The following is a 22,175-nucleotide window of genomic DNA, read 5'->3' as shown; positions in this document are numbered from 1 at the left end:
TCACTGGTACCAGTCAATCATGCAACTAAACCACTTCGTGTTTGGGCTCGTTTGATTTGTCTCAACAAGATCTTTGACACAACATAGTACTCACAGGGTCTGATGTGCAGCTGGAAGGTTGTCATCCCAGACACGAAGTGGTTTAGTTGCATGGTTGACTGGTACCGGTGACCACCATTCAGCTCCATCATCAGACCCTGAGTATCACCTAGTGTCCAAGATCTTGTTGAGACGAATCAAACGAGCATAAACACGAAGTGGTTTAGTTGCATGGTTGACTGGTACCGGTGACCACCTTCCAGCTCCATCATCAGACCCTGAGTATCACCTAGTGTCAAAGATCTTGTTGAGACGAATCAAACGAGCTCAAACACGAAGTGGTTTAGTTGCACGGTTGACTGGTACCGGTGACCACCTTCCAGCTTCATCATCAGACCCTGAGTCCTATCTTGTGTCAAAGATCTTGTTGAAATGAATAAAACGAGCCCAAACACGAAGTGGTTTAGTTTCATAGTTTACTGGTACCGGTGACCACCTTCCAGCTCCATCATCAGACCCTGAATATCACCTAGTGTCCAAGATCTTGTTGAAACGAATCAAACGAGCTCAAACACGAAGTGGTTTAGTTGCATGGTTGACTGGTACCGGTGACCACCTTCCAGCTCCATCATCAGACCCTGAGTCATATCTTGTGTCAAAAATCTTGTTGAAATGAATCAAACGAGCCCAAACACGAAGTGGTTTAGTTGCATGGTTGAATGGTACCGGTGACCACCTTCCAGCTCCATCATCAGACCCTGAGTATCACCTAGTGCCAAAGATCTTGTTGAGACGAATCAAACGAGCTCAAACACGAAGTGGTTTAATTGCATAGTTGACTGGTACCAGTGGCCACCTTCCAGCTCCATTATCAGACCCTGAGTGTCACCTAGTGCCAAAGATCTTGTTGAGACGAATCATACGAGCCTAATCATGTTACTACATGGTTGATTGATTGGTATCCGTGACCACCTTCATCATCATCATGAGGCTTCATCATCAGATGCTTAGTATCAGCTCGTTTCTAAACTTAAGATACAAATTAAAGGTTTTATTATATAGCTAAAATAGTTTCACTATACAACCTATACCATATGCAATGACGAAAAATGAAAATAAGCGAGTACCTAAGTAAGTACCTAAGTTAGTCAGCGATAAAAGCTTGTACCAAAATGAAATTTTTGCTTTTATATTGGTTTTCCATGAGTTAATGTGGTATAAAATAAAAACATTAACTCAAATGTTACCCTTACAAACCGATCTCAAGGCAAGCACTCAGTATGAATGCAATGTCCTTGGGAAATATTTTCGGAAACGGGCGATTTATCCATCCGGCTAAATGGATCCTTGCCTGAGGGCCTACCGAAAACGTCGAAAATCGAATATTCATCACTCGAATATTCAAGAGCGATCTACGAGCAGATGAAGGAACGAAGTGGTTCGAGTTATAGCTGCTGTATTAAAAGGGGGTAAAGGCAAAATTGTACTTATTATGAATAGGTATTTATAGATTTTTAGAAAGGCAAATGCCATAAGACTACAACCATACACCTTACCTTACTATGTACACAGGTAAAAGTTTGCTCTATAGAAAAGTCACTTACCACAACAGTATAATATTAATATTAAAATAGCTTGTGATAGCCGAGGGACAAGACTAACAAAATTTTAAACAGGTATATTTTCAGTGTTGTCTATAACATTTATTATTAAATCATTTACATTAACTGTATCAACTGACACAATTATACCCCGTGCGCAAAGACGAATGTAAATATACTGTAACTAACCTTGTAAGTTGTATCTTGGCCTTGCCCATCAACATTATACAAATATCTACGGCAAACCAGTGATAATAGATTATAAGTACCGGTAGTATAAGTAACATCGCCTCGATTTATTTCACGGTCAATAAGCAACGATTCATGTAAACTATGTGGATAATGAGGACCAAATCATGACTACAGCTTCTGTTCACGATCTCATCTTCTGGACTTCGGAATTGCGGTCAAAAAACGGTAAGAATTCTATATGTATGGGTTATGGGTATAGGTATGGGTTATAATCTATACTCTGGCAAACTCACTTTGTCAGTAGAAAAAGGCGGCAAATATAAAAAATGTAGGTGTTCTTCACACCTTGACTGACTTCCCATTTTGATTTCGCGACTTTTTCTACTGACGCAGTGGCGGGCGTGTCTGAGTATATATTATATATGTGTGTTAAATTTATTTCGATCCATTCTGTATGTCGTTTCCTCTTTATGAAATATCAGACACTTCCTTTTTATAAAATATCACACCTTTCAGCGATAACCGCAAGGTTCTAGAGGAAAAAACTTGCTACTTAGGCGGGTAAAGCCGTGGGAATATGCTAATCTAATAAAGTAGGTATCAACGTGTTTCAGGGTCAGTCCTTGTCTACTGATCATAAAATACGATTTAACTCATGCTTTAAATTCGTTACGTAATTAAAATAAATGTTGATGAATTATACTGTATCTATGTACGAGGGGTGTTCAAAATATTCTCGGTATGAGAATGAAAACAAACAAGTACGAAAAGTTTGATATTTTTATTTTTCAATATACTCCCCCCCTATGTTCATACACTTAAAAGATCGATCAATTATTTTTTTTAATCCCTCGTAAAAATATTTTTTATCTTTCGTGTAAAAATGCTCCTCCACTGCCGCCTTCAATGCTTCATCGTCAGAAAATTTATTTCCACGCAGATCCTTTTTAAGAGCGCTCCAACAAGAAAAGTCAAAATAATGCAAAATTGATGATATTCCTCGATGACATTCAGTACTTTAGGGTCATTATTAGAAACAATGAGTACTTGTTACGGTAAAAGCGTCTTCTTATCTTTAGGAATTACTTTTTAAATATTGGAAAAAGGGCTTATTAAATTAGTAATGATTTTTTTTCTGATGGTTGTTTCCGAAAAACCACGTGAAGCACTAAATTGTGAGCTCGTATTTGTAAATGTTGAGAAGTTTACTCTGGTAAAGCTGGCTATTTTGTATTACTAATACCCTGTACATTAGGAATTACTTTTGACATTTTTCCTAAATACCTTTGAGAAAGAGAAAATCGAAGAAAAACAAACTCAATTTTCTCTCCGAAACAAGTGTCAATTCCTACGAAATTCTACTTAATATCGAAGTCATTTTCATACTCAAGCAATCTACAGCGTTTGCTTATACTGATGGTATACATTAGTGTTTGTGAAATTCTACTATAATTTTTTGGCAATTTTTTGAAAACGACTCTAATATTACCGATGACGCGCGGTCGTGAGCTCAGTGCCGCGGCAGAGCTTGTAGAGGTAGGACGTGTGTCGGTCGGCTCCGCACGTTTTCAACGGCGACGACGAGGTTTTTTATCATTGTGTGCGGCAGGCGCCGTGTAAAATGCTATACTGTGTGCGTGACAGTGCGTGTATACGGCGACTGAGAAACTTTGATCCTAGTACTGTGTATTTGGTTTTATAGTATAGTATGTAACTACCGGACAGCATTAAAGACATTTGAAATGATCTGATATTTTATAGGTACTAAATTAAAAAATGGCTGAATACAAATGCTTTTGATGACATGTCAGAATCAGAATATATAGGTCTGATGATGGAGCTGGGAGGTGGTCACCGGTACCAATCAACCATGCAACTAAACCACTTCGTGTTTCGGCTCGTTTGATTCGTCTCAACAAGATCTTTGACACAAGATAGGACTCAGGGTCTGATGATGGAGCTGGAAGGTGGTCACCAGTACCAGTCAACCATGCAACTAAACCACTTCGTGTTTGGGCTCGTTTGATTCGTCTCAACAAGATCTTTGACACAAGATAGGACTCAGGGTCTGATGATGGAGCTGGAAGGTGGTCACCGGTACCAGTCAACCACGCAACTAAACCACTTCGTGTTTGGGCTCGTTTGATTCCTCTCAACGAGATCTTTGACACAAGATAGAACTCAGGGTCTGATGATGAAGCTGGAAGGTGGTCAACGGTACCAGTCAACCATGCCACTAAACCACTTCGTGTTTCGGCTCGTTTGATTCGTCTCAACAAGATCTTTGACACAAGATAGTACTGAGGGTCTGATGATGGAGCTGGAAGGTTGGCACCGGTACCAGTCAACCACGCAACTAAACCACTTCGTGTTTGGGCTCGTTTGATTCGTCTCAACAAGATCTTTGACACAAGATAGTACTGAGGGTCTGATGATGGAGCTGGAAGGTGGTCACCAGTACCAGTCAACCATGCAACTAAACCACTTCGTGTTTGGGTTCGTTTGATTTGTCTCAACAAGATATTTGACACAAGATAGTACTGAGGGTCTGATGATGGAGCTGGAAGGTGGTCACCGGTACCAGTCAACCACGCAACTAAACCACTTCGTGTTTGGGCTCGTTTGATTCCTCTCAACGAGATCTTTGACACAAGATAGAACTCAGGGTCTGATGGTGGAGCTGGATGGTGGTCAACGGTACCAGTCAACCATGCAACTAAACCATTTCGTGTTTCGGCTCGTTTGATTCGTCTCAACAAGATCTTTGACACAAGATAGGACTCAGGGTCTGATGATGGAGCTGGAAGGTGGTCACCGGTACCAGTCAACCACGCAACTAAACCACTTCGTGTTTGGGCTCGTTTGATTCCTCTCAACGAGATCTTTGACACAAGATAGAACTCAGGGTCTGATGATGGAGCTGGAAGGTGGTCAACGGTACCAGTCAACCATGCAACTAAACCACTTCGTGTTTCGGCTCGTTTCATTCGTCTCAACAAGGTCTTTGACACAAGATAGTACTGAGGGTCTGATGATGGAGCTGGAAGGTTGGCACCGGTACCAGTCAACCACGCAACTAAACCACTTCGTGTTTGGGCTCGTTTTATTCCTCTCAACGAGATCTTTGACACAAGATAGAACTCAGGGTCTTACGATGAAGCTGGAACGTGGTCAACGGTACCAGTCAACCATGCACCTAAACCACTTCGTGTTTGGGCTCGTTTGATTCGTCTCAACAAGATCTTTGACACAAGATAGTACTGAGGGTCTGCTGATGGAGCTGGACGGTGGTCACCAGTAGCAGTCAACCATGCAACTAAACCACTTCGTGTTTGGGCTCGTTTGATTCCTCTCAACGAGATCTTTGACACAAGATAGTACTGAGGGTCTGATGATGGAGCTGGAAGGTGGTCACTGGTACCAGTCAATCATGCAACTAAACCACTTCGTGTTTGGGCTCGTTTGATTTGTCTCAACAAGATCTTTGACACAACATAGTACTCACAGGGTCTGATGTGCAGCTGGAAGGTTGTCATCCCAGACACGAAGTGGTTTAGTTGCATGGTTGACTGGTACCGGTGACCACCATTCAGCTCCATCATCAGACCCTGAGTATCACCTAGTGTCCAAGATCTTGTTGAGACGAATCAAACGAGCATAAACACGAAGTGGTTTAGTTGCATGGTTGACTGGTACCGGTGACCACCTTCCAGCTCCATCATCAGACCCTGAGTCATATCTTGTGTCAAAAATCTTGTTGAAATGAATCAAACGAGCCCAAACACGAAGTGGTTTAGTTGCATGGTTGAATGGTACCGGTGACCACCTTCCAGCTCCATCATCAGACCCTGAGTATCACCTAGTGCCAAAGATCTTGTTGAGACGAATCAAACGAGCTCAAACACGAAGTGGTTTAATTGCATAGTTGACTGGTACCAGTGGCCACCTTCCAGCTCCATTATCAGACCCTGAGTGTCACCTAGTGCCAAAGATCTTGTTGAGACGAATCATACGAGCCTAATCATGTTACTACATGGTTGATTGATTGGTATCCGTGACCACCTTCATCATCATCATGAGGCTTCATCATCAGATGCTTAGTATCAGCTCGTTTCTAAACTTAAGATACAAATTAAAGGTTTTATTATATAGCTAAAATAGTTTCACTATACAACCTATACCATATGCAATGACGAAAAATGAAAATAAGCGAGTACCTAAGTAAGTACGTATAATTTCTTTCTAGTAATAATGACCTACATAAGTATGTATATTTGCACTGGATTTAGTATTTTCGTACCAAATAACATTTTTAGGACTTTGTTATTAAAGTACAGTTAGTGTTGTTATGATTGATTTCAATATGCTTCACGATCGGATCAAGAATGTTTAATCCATCATTGTAGTGCGACCGAGGGAAAATGCGGTGGAAGGGTTCGGCGACCTGAGATCGCGGGGCCTGCCGCAGCGCGTAAAATACCTAAACTCGCTCATCCCCGAAATGTAATAGCACTCTTAAGATTGGGGAGCAAAAATAAGTCGCTGGGGGCTAAGTCCGGACTATACGGTGGGTGAGTAACAGTTTTAAACCCACATTCAACAATAGCTGCCTTGGCAATATGAGCAGTATGGACGGGGGCGTTGTCATGCAGAAGCAGAATACCTTTGGTTAACTATCCTCGCCTCTTTTCTTTAATTACATCCTTTAATTGACGTAGAATGTTAGCGTAGTACTGTCCTGTGACATTTACACCTTTTTCTTTATAATCGATTAGTAATACTCCTTCACAATCCCAAAATATCGTGGCCATGACCTTGCCAGCTGAAGGGATGACCTTGAACTTCTTGGGATGAGCTGAACCCTTAATGTGCCACTGCATGGACTCTTGTTTACTCTCTGGGTCATAATGATGAACCCAGGTTTCATCTCCAGTAACTATTCTTTGCAGCACCTCATCAGGATTTTCACCGCACAGGTCAATAAAATCGGAACAACAAGCTACACGCATGTCTTTTTGAAGCCGAGTCAGCATTCGCGGAACCCATCTTGCACTTACTTTTGACATATTAAGATGGTCATGTATAATATCATGTACGGTACCAATAGAGAGATTGGTTACTTGTGCTATAGATTTTACCTTCACTCGACCATCTTCCAATATAAGTTTTTCCACTTTATCAATATTTTCTTGTGAAGTAGCTACTACAGGCCGGCCAGGTCTAGGGTCATCTTCAATACTCTCCCTTCCGCGTTTAAACTCGCTTGACCACTTTTGAATGGTAGATAAAGAAGGAGCAGACTCACGGTAAACACAATCCATTTCCTCTTTTATGGTTTTTTGATTTTTACCCTGTTTTGTCAAGAATTTTATCACGCATCGATGTTCTAATTTAGTTAACATTGTCAATTCGCACATGATGTTCATGTTTGTTCAGCAATTGCAGAAAAACAAAAGACTATCTCGGTTCGAATTATACTTTTTTTTAATGTCAATGAATAAACCTTAGCGGCCAATAACGAAAGAAATTTTAGAAGAGGTCGTAAGATATCAATACCGAGAATATTTTGAACGCCCCTCGTACAGTCAAACTAAGTGTAAAAAAAATATGGGTGCATAATAACTTACTCAAAAATATGATATCCCTTAGTTCTTAATTCGCTGGCAAAGAGCTATGGGACATATTTTTGAGTAGGTACCTATGATGTGTGCGCCCTTATGTTTACACTTGACTGTACCTACATTTACTTCCTGCGCCAAATTCCGACAAACAATAAGATAAGTGTTAAATGAGCCATAACATAGTATATTCTCAAGTATGTATTACAATAAAATTATGGGATGATTTGGAACCGGGATATTACCAGAACAAGGAAAATATTTGTAAGTAAGGTACCTACCGTAGGGTAATAATGAATATTTCCTTTTATATTTGATGGTACGTTAACCTCGGCTATTAAGCTCTTGAAAATAATCAGTATACAAGTCCTAAAAGTTAACAAATACAAACTGTAGGTAGAGCGTTAATAATTACCCCTGTTTTATCTGTTCATCTTAATTTAGAATAGGTACTTACTCGTTTCAACCTAGACTTGCAAACATTGATGTTTATTGAAGCCAACTTTTCGTAATTGCAAAAGGTGGACTGGTGAACTTATTGCTATGGAATCTTACGTGAATCTTACCTATATAACAAGTACCAAAGTTCAGGGCAAAGTTGGTACGGAGTAAGAAATGGACGTACGAGTGTTTAACAGTAAAAGGTAAAAATGCTCTAGATAAATATTTGGATTAGTACCGATATTCCGTTACCTGTTCTAACTCGATTATTTTGTATCATAATCAGAACAGGTGGGCGGATAACGTCAGTAGCGATGTACGTCAAAATAAAGTAGGTAAAGTACATAAGGTAGGTATATAAGGAACACGCAGTCTAAATAAACTCGTTCGTCAAACGTAAACGAGCGGGGTGTACGACCGATTACGCTTGTTTAGGTGCAAACGTATTTATAGATCCGCGAACCGCCGGTCGAAACCGAGCGAGCACTTTGTAAATGAACACTGCCAAGAGTGCATCACGGACAAGAATGGAAGGATCGGCCTCGTCGGAGCTGGAAACGTTGACGCGACTTTTACGCAGCAGCATGTATATAAATATGACACGTTAGTTCATTCTTCATTGAAGAAAAATGAAACATTCACTTGTTTAACGAGTTCCGCGTTCCGCCACATGTAGGCATGTAGCATGATCGTGATTTTATAAATTACAAATATTTGAATCGTAAAATTGGTCGTACGCGTACGTAAGTCGTAACAACGACTTGTAGTATGTTTTTTCGAGTATTGTCATAATTTATTCATCCGTGGATAGTATTACTTACAGTGCGAGCTCTAGTGACCTAAATTGGTTGTTGTTGTTCTATTGTACTATTTGTAGTTGACGTTTAGTGGCATTGTGTAGGGAATGTTTGGAAAACAACCTCCACGTTTTGACAACATAGCAATCACTTGTCATAGTATCGAGCCATAAATGATACCGTGGTATGTTATAACGTTTTATGTCTCAAAAGCCTGGACGTGTCAAATGCTGGACAAAAGCCTTCATTAAAATCCATACAGTGACCAGTCCAGCCAGCGCTCGATGCTCACAGTCAAGGGTTCTATGTGATCAATTCTTTATCGAATTGTCGGTTCGTGTTATTAGCAGGCATCGGAGTTTTTTTCGCATGGTAAGACTAATAGCAAGCTATGGAGTCGACATTTGCCATAAATGTAAACTCTTATTCATACTCATACTCATGATTAATTTTATTTAATATGAGAACAAATTACTAATAAATAGTTACTACGTATATGAGTTTAATTTATTAAACCTCATTTGTTGCAATAGAGCCGAAAGTGAATGGAACTGTCACCTAAGAAAATAACCTTCCGCAATTAAAAAAGTTATGAATTAATTCTATCACTACTGTCATTGATTAGTTGTTTACTTGAAAGATATTTAACGTTTCAACATGTGTCCGTCTATACTTTCATACTTATTTAAACGAGAAATTGGAAAGATTAATCAGATGTGCGATTTGGTACAAGAACGAGAGGAACATAACAAATACTAATCAATTTTATCAGCGGTCAGTACCTACATGACATTAGGTCTTTCGCAGCGATGTAGTTTATATAGTTGTATGTTAAAATAGTTGAAGTTATGAATTCATAATATAATAGAAAAATATTTTTTTATATAATTCGACTAAGACACGACCGATCGCTCTAAAGGCATTTTAAGATAAATTAAATAAATGAGTATGAGTATGAATAAGAGTTTACATTTATGGCAAATGTCGACTCCATAGCTTGCTATTAGTCTTACCATGCGACAAAAACTCCGATGCCTGGTTATTAGGGTTATTTCCAAGCTCCGGTACTACTTATTGTATATGTATAATATATTATGCCTAAGTATGGGAATTGGGAGTCTACTACTTAGCTATTTACCTACAAAGACTGATAAGAACTCAGGACCCAGCTAACATGGCAATCGTTGATAGAAAACGTTAATCGAAATTTAAATAATATTCGGAAAAAGTGATGTGACTTTTCAAAACGTCTGTCATCCCTCCCTATACATTTCTTCTTTTCGTTTGGCGTGTGTCGATGTACTATTGTAATCTTGGCTAGGCCCTCTTGAATCAAGATTGATGATCCCAAGAAGGAATGAGAAACTATACAAAAACACAAGGTTAGAGTCTGTGCGGAAATAGAAGAGTCGTGGGATGTATGGGGCCCAATATATTTCACGACTCTTCTCTTTCCGAACAGACTATCTTGAAGGACCCACATTATTACCAGTTTATTTCCCCTCCTAGTCGTAAACTCGTAACAAGGTACATCGGATGCCAAATGCACAGGAATGTGTAAGCATATTGTTTGTTTATTTTCGTACGTGCGACCACGTGCCGCGCAAATTGTTAGCTAGTTAGGGCTTGTGCACAAATCACGCGAGGTTCGATAGGGGAAAAATCACGACAGATCACGTTGGGGGAGGGGGGGTATAAGGAGACCTCACGTGTATTTTTCTATAGTGAACGAAACTAAGAACAAATACCTACCACATCATGAGTAGATACTTTTTCTCGGTTTCGTTAAACATAAATCTCACTCCGCACTTCAAAATAGCTCGCTATTATCTTATTTTACGAAATTATGGAGCGCGTAACTTAAAATTAAGACGAATGTAAAAATCCAAAAAAATACACGTGAGGTTATGGGGGACGGGAGGGGTTTTTCCAAAAACCTCACCAAATATCACCAAGGGGGAGGGAGGGGTCAAAAAGTAGCCGAAAACACCTCGCGTGATTTGTGCACAACCCCTTTTAGCTACGACTACATGCGTATCGCTCTCGAATTAATTGTCACGTTTATGAGAAATACTGTTGTTGAGATCGGTTTATTGCAAGGTTATAAGTGTTATAACATAAACTATTCCTTAAATTACCTTATTTATTTTTGTACGACCTAAACAGGATTTTTTGCAGAAACCCAAACCAAAGGTTCGGTTTTGCTCTCGTTTCAGCCGAAACCAATCAATAGCCTTCGGCCGAAACATATTTTTATGCCGTAATTATGTAAGATCAGATAGGTAGGTCAGATATGTTATCAGAGGGCCTACCGCGAACCACGTTCGACGTGTTACCTCCCTGTCACACTTACGTACGAATTTACAAGTGCGACAGAGAGGCAATACGTCGAACGTGGTTCGCGGTAGGCGCTCTGTATTTTAGTATCTGTAGCAACGCCACACATACTGACAAATCTACTCTCTCTCTCTATGATTTCGCTTGAATCATGGCTGTGTTGTTATTCCTTGATACCTAATTAAGCGTTTAATATCCAATATAAAATATAAATCAACCAAAGCCAAGTAATTAACAATCCCACAAATAACATAACTCTTATAAAAGTTATTAATAATTAATAAAAAAAAAAACTTAACAAATGAAAACTCTTTTTATATCAAAATATTTTCTACAAAACAATATTTGTATTATATCCAGAGAGGAAAATGGGGATTACGCATTTTTCACGTTGACTTCGTCCCCTTTCATCGTATATATATATATATAGCCGTATAGCGAAAAGGCAGTCTTGATCAATACTTACGATTTTTGTTGATAGTAAATTTAGACCGGTAAGGTGAGTTCGGGTAAGTTTCGGACGTTTTTAGGTGGGTTGAGATGATGTTGGATTTTTTTTTCTCAGCTTGTGGATAGGGTACGGACATGATTCAAGTACAGAATTGATAATAATGAAATTCTCTATATGATTGAATTTTATTATCTTTATAGACGTCATAGTAAGCGTTTAATGACTGTTTAAATATAGGAAACAAAATAAATTGACAGCATTATTTTTTTGCCTGGTGGTGTAAGAACGGACGGGCATATAACTTCGGCCCTATTGCCCGTACCATAGAGTTTACTATTGCAAAATAACCGGTTTTATCCGCTGACTAATACATAGAAGAATTGGCCTAGCAGTAGCTCGGGCTATCATATCCGACCCGATTTTTATTTTTTTTGCATTTTTTCCGTCCGATCTTACACCATGCGCTCAATATTCAAGAAATTATGGTTGTCAAACTTTTAGATGTGGGGTCAATGAACCCATGTGGGGTCAATGAACCACGTGGGTTCATTGACACCATAAGCGCGGTAGGTTGAAAGAAGGTGATGAAAGAGGACATATGGATAAAATAATATGAAAATGGAGGAATTAATACGACCAAATCTTAATCAACCAAATTTTAATCAGTCTGCTATTATTAAGATAGATTAAGAAATTTTAAAATAAAGAAACTCTCATACATACATGCAACCCTGAACGTTGAAATCAATACACTCATATTTTAGGCAGTTGTATAATTAATTATGTTTCAAATTCGTTTCATAGCACTTAAACCTACTACTCATTTAAATTTGCGGTTATGTAAAAAAAACACCATTATATATACGTCTGTTAGAGAAATTTAATCAAGCATCGTGGTGACACGTATTAAAGTTTGAGTATCCCTGAGAAAATAAGATCGGATGAATTGCATCCGATCTTTGACCACTTCGAGTAAGACCGGATCTCGGCCTACAGGCATCGTATCAAAATTCCAAATATACAGATTTCTCACAAATTTAATAAAAATAACATACAATTTATAAAAGAAACAAATAATGCTCAAACTTACCAGTTATTACAAAAAAACTAGCGGAGGGTATATGCGAAATAAAAACACATTTTTTGTACTTTTTTACTTAACGGCACAATGCACGCGTCTGGTCTGTCACAGCAACAAGTGCGGACTGAAGAGGGGTGCGGAACAAAATGGCGTATCGCATCACCTTGCCAGTATTAATAAATATCCCCACAATAGGCGGAAATTTGAATCATACGATCTTACCCGATGTCCGATCTTAGTCGAACTCACTTACTTTATACATTTTACAGTGTTATATGTGTACGGTGTTGGCCACGGTACGGTGCTAAACCTACTAATAATACTTACGGAAATTATGTGTAATAAAATATGGTAATAAAGTAAGCACGTCAATAATACAGATAATACCATGGGGGCGACAATTAACCCCACACTAAAGAACTCATTACTGAAGCAAAAACTCCGGGAAACATCCCAAGGCAAAACGTCGCAATCATAAACAAGTTAGGCTCGCATGGAACACGGAACAAAAACACTTCAACTTCTTAAATAAAGGTATTAAGCACCTATAGGTTTCATATACGTATACGTCGGTCTGAGGAAACCCGTCGGAGTTTCCCAGCGGTACAATGCATCGGAAAGTTTGCGAAAATTACTCGCGCGAAGTATCTGTGAAGAAAGTAGCTCGAAATGCGAGCGGTGCACGCGTGACTGCATCGGAGCTAATAACAAAGACGTAATATAATAGTCAAATAGTGATTTAATAATAAAACTTTTGTGATTTTTCTTGCATGGTTGAAGATGTATACTTATTCACTTTTATGTTTAAAAGGTGTGAGTGTAATCAACCTTTAAGATTTGACTTATATATATGTAAGTATGTATTATAAGATAAGTACACGAGCGCCGAGCAAACTAGGACTTGAAGTGGTCGCCATGGCCGTAATCGGCCGGAAGGATCATCATCATCAGTCATCACATACCATTTTATTTATATAATAAACTTTTAATTTCTTTGTTTTGTTAGCTTACCCAGCTGTACCCAGGGCGAAAACGATAATTATGGCAGGAAACAATAGAGCGAATTTTGTATATAGTCAAATCTATATAAGTAATTAAGGAGGTAATTAATTTACGATATATAGATTGTACGATAGTTGTCTTTAATAGTAAGATAATCAATTTCATACATCGATGTAATTAATATACCTACAGAACGGAGTCATACAACCATGTGACAATAAGATAGAGCTAAGTATGTACTTTATTGCGATTACGTGTGCGCCTATCCTTTGCTTTGCGTGGCTTTGCATTAATTCATTTTGGTACGTAGAGACAGAGACATTGGTGACACATGTATAGGTTAGACTCTAACCATGATTAGATTATTTACCTGTCTGTCGAAAACAGTTAACTTTTTATTTGAATAAACTGTCCAGCTCCAGTTATCTGAACACGCTCATAGCAGCATCATGTACATTTTGTTTACATCTTCAAGAGCGCCGTACTCAATCAATATAGCTGGGTGATTGTGATATCACGCATGGCAGCGAGCTATCTGCGGCGGTGTATGCGTTGCACCGCAACTTGTAGGAGGCCAATGCCGGAGGACCGCGGCGTCGTGTCCGCGCCCGCACGTGCACGCGTCCTCCCCGCGGCTCCCGATACCGTACCGACATAGCGGGTGCTTCTCGGCCGGCTTCGGAGCCCCTCGGCCTTCTTCGCGCCCCTACTCGGACGTGATTGCGAGAGCGGAGCGCACAAACCAGACCGCCCCCCTTCACCACCCGCCCGGGCCAGTCTACTTACGACAAGAGCCGTAAGCGGACGCCCTGTCGGTTCTCCGTGCGTTCTGATCCGTCTTCAATTTCGTGGATTCTTTGCGGAAAAGCATAAGCTCTTGGAACTTTCGTGCTGATATTTGACATTTGGCCCGCCCAGGACTGTTGTGAAGTGACTAGAGAGTGATTGTGAGAAATTGGTGACAGTGAAGCAAGGCTGCTCGCGCTACGTCGCCGTGCCTGAGTTGGCGTCCTCCCTCCGATTCTCGCGAGGTAAATGAGACTCCTACGACACCAATAGCATACGTGGACGGAACCGGATTACGTTGTGCTTTATATACAATCCGCTCATTGAACTATCAGAACTTAATAGGAATAGTTTTTGTTCGTTTGCGCTCTAGTGGATCCCAAATGAATATGGTTCAAGTCAAGACTGTACCGTTAGCCAGTTAGCGGCGTCGCGGTCGGCGCTCGCTTTAAAATGTGCTCAAATCTTGTTAAGAATTTATTCTAACACTGACTAACATCTCAATAAGAATACGATTTCCTGGTCAATAACTACCTAATAAAATACGGAGTTGTTGGGACATCACTCATCAGTGCTAATAGCAGACGGCTAAGTCGATAAAGAAGTTACGTATACGGAAACGTTCAGGTCTTATTGTTTCTCAATAATGCGGCTGGTACAACTGGCTTTTGTTCTTAGTGTAAACAAAACATTGTATCACTTAGAAGAGTTGTGAGTGGGGCAATTGATTGCTTGGATTACAGCGACTACTGAACTTTAATTGCTTATCGGTAATGAGGTCCTTATATTTAATAGAGCATACATACGATCAAGTATTATGGGCGTGGCAAGCACCAAATGCTTCAAGGCTGCTACGACTGGTTTTTAAACCACGCGAGACCACTTGAGAAATTTCGACATCACCAGCGCTCGGAACTCGCAAGAACCTCTTTAATATCGACAACGATTGCCAGATGGCAAACTTGCCTTCTATATGAACTTAGAGCATGAAAATCTCACCAATCTCCGATTAGAAAGCGATTGAGGAGAATTTGACTAGGTGCCTTCAGAATTTTTGTAGCTTTCTAAACCGCCTCTTTTAGTTTCATCGCTGGGAGTTACGGTTGGCTTTCTTTGTCACAAAGAGGTCACTTCATGTGATTTTTATCTGCAGCTGCAGGTGTTTGTTGGCCTAACCTTTTCTTTGTTTCTTCCGAGTTGTCGTCAAAAAACAAACTTGATTTAGGTAGCCAATTAGCGTGCTAGCACTCCTCAACTGATGGATAATCAGTAAAATAAATATAAAACCTACACGCTTGAGTTTTTATGTCGAAGACGATTGTGTCATTATCTCACGGCACCGGTTCCGTTAGACGAAGATTTACTAATGCGCTTTGGTAAAGAATACCTTTTTTCTGCTGGTTGATTATTAACGATCTGTCAAGAATGATTTACTTAGTAATAATGGGCACCCAGTGCGAATGTGTAGGCAGTAGTTGACTTTGGGCAGAAATTACAGTGATCTTTCGATTCAAAAGCAATGATTGTTCATTCTCGGTCAAATTTCAAATGAAACGGAATGGTTTGTCTCTTTTATGGTCTTCTATTTGTCAGTTTGAAACACGAGCATTGTCTGACTTCCTAGAGGAGTACGAAAGCGACGAAACTATGGGCGATGCTGTCTGCCTAGTGCTTTCTCAACCCGGCTATTTTTAGAGCGCTATGCTCGATGCGCGCGGCGGGCGCATGTAAGTAGGTCGCGATATTTGCTCTACCTGACTACACGCCACTCAATGCCACTAAACAAATACGAAGGACAACATATTGAACATTATTTGCTCCAATTATACTGAGATAAGAGTGATTGCACTAAAAGATTTTGAAACTCGAAGTTAGTGAGTTGAAGACGTAGGACCGACATGTATTGCTACATTTTGTATTCCTATCAGATGCAACGAATTTTGTGGTTCCAATTCCAATGGAAGAACGAGCTATGCAGCGCTGTTTCATTTCAGCCTCCGAAAGGACCGCGGGTGGCATGCAAGTTAATGATCAATGTTAAAATAAGGTCCCTTTGTTTACTTAACGCGATTAGGAAATAAAAGCTAAACCAAGAAATATAAATTCAAAAACCAATAAAAAGGCATTTATAAATTAAATATTAGGCAACGCAATTATCAAGTCTCTAGTATTGTTCTGGAAGTATCTACGTAAGAAACCTTGGTAACTAAGTAAAAAAAGTCCCGGCGAAGTTTGCGTGAGTCAAGTTCTTAATGTTTCCAATCTGGGTTATCTTTCCCTTCCGCTACATTTATTGGATTGTTCTTCTTTCTGTTTGCCATTTATTATTTGCTATTACGTTGTTAAAATAGGAATTATTAATGTTTCTTTTTCTTTCAGCTGTTTCGAACATAACTGTTGTTATTATGAATTTTGATTGTTTATATTATATAGTATCATAGTATCCGACGGAAACCGACTTTTTTTGCCGAAATACGTTTATAGACGTGTTAATATCGTTGAAAGAAATGACTGTGGCCTATCTTTTTAGACCTATTAACAATGAATCATACCTATAATTCGTGCAAGTGGTATAAATAATTGGCCAAGTGCGTGTAGGACCACGCCTATTATAATTAAGAAAGAATAATGAAATTCACTTATAAAACTAGCCGATCTCGATCCGAAAGTACAATGTTGTAATTTTCGGTGAGGCCGAAAGGTTCAGCAGTTTTTTTGCCAAAACCGAAACTTCGGCTAAAACGTGATTTTTATGCCGAAACCTGCTGAAAACAAATTAAACCGAAGGCGAACTTTCGGCTCGGCACTAATTTTTATCTTCGTTAAAACGAATCTGCTTCCGTCAAGAGCCGTATTATTATCGAATAGACGATTCAATAAAGAACTAAATCATTTGAAGATGATTGATGACTGCACAGTAAACATTGAATGTTTTACAACCGGAGGCTTATGCTCCTTTGATTAATCGGCGGAGATTCGGAGAACCAAATAAAAACGGGTCAAAGCACCAGAATAACGAAGCGCCGGATGCTACTGATTCACGTTGATCGTTGCATTTCGTTTTATTGGCTTTGGTAAATATTTGAACAGCATTGCCAAAAATACGTCCGGCATTCTGATAGTGTTAGCATCGACGAGGCATTAAAAACGTGACGTAGGAACTTGAAGCGAAAATGTGTGTTCCGAAATCTCTAAGTTTGCGCGATGTTATTCGTTGTAGTGATTACTTAGTTGAAAATACGTAGGTTTTATTAGTATTAGAACAATATTATTTTATGATAGGTCAAGGTTATTCAGGAGAAGAGGGCATCCTCTTCTCCTGAATGTTTGGAAAATGTTCGAGATTATTATTGATTGGCTACAACTACTACTTCTCTTGTCGCGTTACACGCCATTTCTCTTGCCTGAAGATAAATATGTAGAGCACTTATATATTGGCAGATGTCTTGCAGTAGTTTTTACCCGGGTCATGTAGAGTTCGTTATTTCAGCAATTTAAAAAGTTATATAACAACCGCGTAGATATTTAAAATAAAATGAGATCTCTGATAATCTGATTATCAAGACTAAGGGATAGAAGCATTGTTTTGTGTATAACAGGAGACAAAACAATAAAGACGTTTCAAAACGCCTAACCGCACGAAAAATGAAATAGTTCCGAGCAATGCTCCCCATTAATATGATCGTTTCTTGAAATGCCAGTGAACGCCATGGAAAATAATGTCCCCACGGCTGGGCCGGTGTCGTCAGCTGATAGCCGGGCCGGGGCCAACGGCCTCGACTTTGTCTCGTCCGCACTTATCGTACGCCGAGGTCGATGGGTTATCGGACTATTTTTTCGGCTTGATTTGCGATTAAAAACGTCAATAAATGCTTTGTATTGTTAATATGAGTAATTGAGCAAGCTCCTTTGTATACGCGTGGGTAAATATCAACAGAGAATGTACAGTAAAATTATTCGATATACTAATCAGGGCATTGCACTGATCACACTAATAAAGATAAAAGATAGTTTATTCAAGTAGGCATAATGACAATGCGCTTATGAACGTCAAATAAAGCTGCACCGGCTCCAACCCTACACCTCTGCCCCGAGAAGATTTAAATCCCCCCTCAATAATTATTGTATTTATAAAATTGGAATCATATTCTGAACTCAGCTGTATATTTTATTATAAAATACAGGTACATACAGGCACCAATTTACTAACTTACACTTAGGTACCTTAACAAACAAATGTTATGATTGTGGACTTGTGGAGTGCATAAGTATGTAGGTAACATCATAACAGGCAGTTGGAAAATTAGGTTTATATAACAATATTACCGCAAAAAAGATTAAGGCAGTCACCTTTGATGTCGTGTGCCCTTTATCAACGGTAACTAACAAAGTTAAAGGCTACATCAAGGTCTGTGCAAAGTAATAAGATATCGAAGGCGACCTACGCAGACCTATTAATAACACATCTTATTGGGACGTAATCCCATCGCTCTGGAAAATGGAGACAATCAAAGCCAATAAATTGATAAATTCAATAAATTGCTATTTACGGAGGTCTTTCATCTATGCTTTTCGGCTTTCAGGGTATTATTCCGGGACAAATTCTGTTGTGGCATTATACTGCAAGAGACGACACATGCTATTCTAGAACATACTTAAATTTTCGTTCTAGCTAGAGTCACACTCTACCTAGAGGATTATAAGATTTATAAGTAAATATAGTTGTCATGTTAATGTAGATTAGTAACTAGAAAGGCAACGACGTTGGGTGCACAGTGAAATCCATTTTCCAAAACCTCATTGATGAGGAGCGATAGAGATGAAATGGTCATTTAATTGTTATAGATCTGTTTCACAATGTAACTATTACACTCTTTGCCTTACTTATCGCTGCCTCAGCTCTCAGGCGATTCGGCGATAGCTTTCTTCTTTCGATTCGTCCTCCTCATACATCTGCCACATGGTCCGGTGTCACTATGGAGTTTACGGTGTGATATTTATACAGTTCCGATACTTTTTGAAAATTAGCAAATGCCAAATGCAAGAGTTGGGCCAATTTCAGCTTCTAATCTTAAAGTAAATTAAAAAATCTGAATATTATAATATAAACTGATAGTTAATAAGTATATAAGTAAATATGTAGCTACACCCACTGGGTAAAATTGTATTGATTCTCACTGTATTGCATGTATACATACAATGTATGGCTTATGAATAAAAAAAAGGATAATAAGCGTCGTAAACGTAAATCCTTCAACAGACAGACGCCGATGACATCACAATAGTACGAATTCGCAAGGTTAGTTTGTAATTGGCTAAGATTGCCCACACTCGGCCGTGACGTGACTCATGGTTTTGAGCTAAGTCGGTACTTTAGACGATTTATATCTTCGAATAATAAGCGAATAAGTTGAGGTGAGTAAGTGCGAAAGATTTGCCTTTCACATCCTTCCCACACAATTCATAGCGAAGCACATCAAACCAAAAGCAACTTTTAAAAGATATTTCAACAGCCCAAGTGATTCTTTAGAAGGAGGGGATTGTCAGAAAGTGAGGTTAACTTATCTTGTCGCAATCGCCGCGATAAGCACCATAACTACCATAAGTCTGTAGGACACAAGTACGTGCTAAGTAGCTACACCACTACATAGTACACGAGTACTAATCACCTTGTGCAACGGGCTATAAAAGGTAGATGTCCCCATTTCAAAAGTGCGAATGGGATTTATTGATCCCAGGAAGAGATACGGTCAGATAAGGTTGATAAGAAAAACGTATATCTGATACTAGAAGGAAAACATCCGAGACTATCTGCTTTTAATCAGAACGCGTTTAAAGAATCTGCTACACCCATGCTAAAATTGGCTAATACACTAATTATTTCCCCCGATTGGTAACAACAAAGAAAACAACTAAACTTAAAAGCTTTTAAAATGTGTAAGTATGCATGATAGGTAGAGGTACGTATGTGCCTACATTTAAGCAAGCGGAAATTAATCTACTTATGTACACGGGTGGTTAATTCTCGAATGAAATGTGACGTATTACATTAGATACGAATCAAATCACTTGGTGGGAGGTGGGAGCCGCAGCCGACTCCGCGCGATACCTGTGCGAGTGCGAGCAGAACGCCCAGATAATCAGATTGAATTGACACTAAAATAAGATAATGTCAGAATCAGGCCCCTGGCTGCTCCCAACTTATAATTGTGTTGTCGGCATAGCAACGACGTGCCGTAGTAATTCCATTTAGGTCCCCTTTGATATCGAGACCAGTCTGCGGGGACTGAAATTGATTTTCTTTACCTACCGTTGTTACCTACACATAATTAAACTTCGTCTATGCTGTTATTAGAAAACATTAATATGCTGCCTTAAATTGCACCTTTGAAAACTTAAATTCATCCCCGATGTCATCAAATATTTGTTTCCATTCTTGATATAAAAACCGAAAGTAGCAAGAATACCAAGAGTACCAGTTCGGTGTTATGTTGTGTTTACAGTTACGGAGTTATGAACCATAACTTTTATATTCGTCTTTTTCCCTCACTAAGCCCGAAAACAATATATTTTGTGACGACTTATAAAAATTGCCTAAATATTAATAGTAAAGTATGTAGGTAATGTAAGAACATCACGAATTTCCCATTCATTCCATTTTGTGATGTTACCTTCTCAAATTCAATATAGGTAATATTAATATTGTTTGGATATAAGCAAGTTTGACATGCAGTGACATATTAACTTGACCGTGAAATATGTTAAGTATACTTACTGATGATGACCGTTCAGAACTAGCTGACCTTTGTACCGCCATAAGTTAATTGCTTTACGGAATAGGAAATAATTACACTATAACGACAATAAGGCAAGCTCACCTGAAACATATTATGTAACTTGAAATAAAACATTCCGATTGTGAAAGCTTTGCTGTTTAGCATTGCAGTCACTGCAGCAGCAGGTAAAACTACCTATATCTCTGCTTATCACGATGAAAATGACTGACCAAGATGAAGACTTTATGGTGCCCTTGCCTAGGGCACTATTTATATACCAAATAATACGCGGAGATAGAGATGATGAATATTTACATATAATGAGAGAATATTTACAGCGAATATATTACAATAGGATTAAATAAGATTTAGGCTTCCGTATCGCAGAAGGAAAATTTAGTTGTGTCGAAGTGACATGACTGACACGTTGACGTACACTTGTAGACGGGTTGTGGGCAGCCAGTATTGTGGTGCGCCACAGGACCCCCCTGGGAGAATCAGAGTCCTGCCTGAAAATGAGAAGGAAAGGTTACTTTCCGGCCAGACCGAGTGGTTCTCACCGGGACAACAGCTTGAGTAGGCTTAGCACTTGTGCCTGTAGGTGAAGCTGTATCGTTCAACATGTAGGCTGGTTTAACACGATCAATGGAGACTGTCACTGGTCCTCGTAACAAATCCAATGTGACGGTCTTGTCCGTTCTGTTTAGCACGCGATATGGGCCAGTGTATGGCGGTTCTAGTGATCCACGCAGTGCATCCTGTCTAAGGAAAACATGGCTGCATGAACTTAGGTCCTTATGAACAAATACTGATTTGTTTCCGTGCCTTGATGCGGGGACAGGTCTGAGGTGTGACATTTGGCGTTTCAAGTGAGTGACGAAATCATCAGGCTGCAGGGTGTTTGAGGTATGAGAATGAAAGAACTCACCCGGGATGCGTAAAGGCTCACCATACACCATCTCTGCAGCTGAGCATTTGATGTCTTCCTTCCACGCACTTCTTATGCCGAGTAGAACGATCGGCAGCACCTCAGTCCATCTCGTGCTGTTGTGGG

The sequence above is a fragment of the Cydia amplana genome, chromosome 7 (assembly GCF_948474715.1).
Source record: "Cydia amplana chromosome 7, ilCydAmpl1.1, whole genome shotgun sequence".
In the NCBI taxonomy this organism is placed as follows: Eukaryota; Metazoa; Arthropoda; class Insecta; order Lepidoptera; family Tortricidae; genus Cydia; species Cydia amplana.
This window is presented reverse-complemented; position numbering follows the sequence as displayed.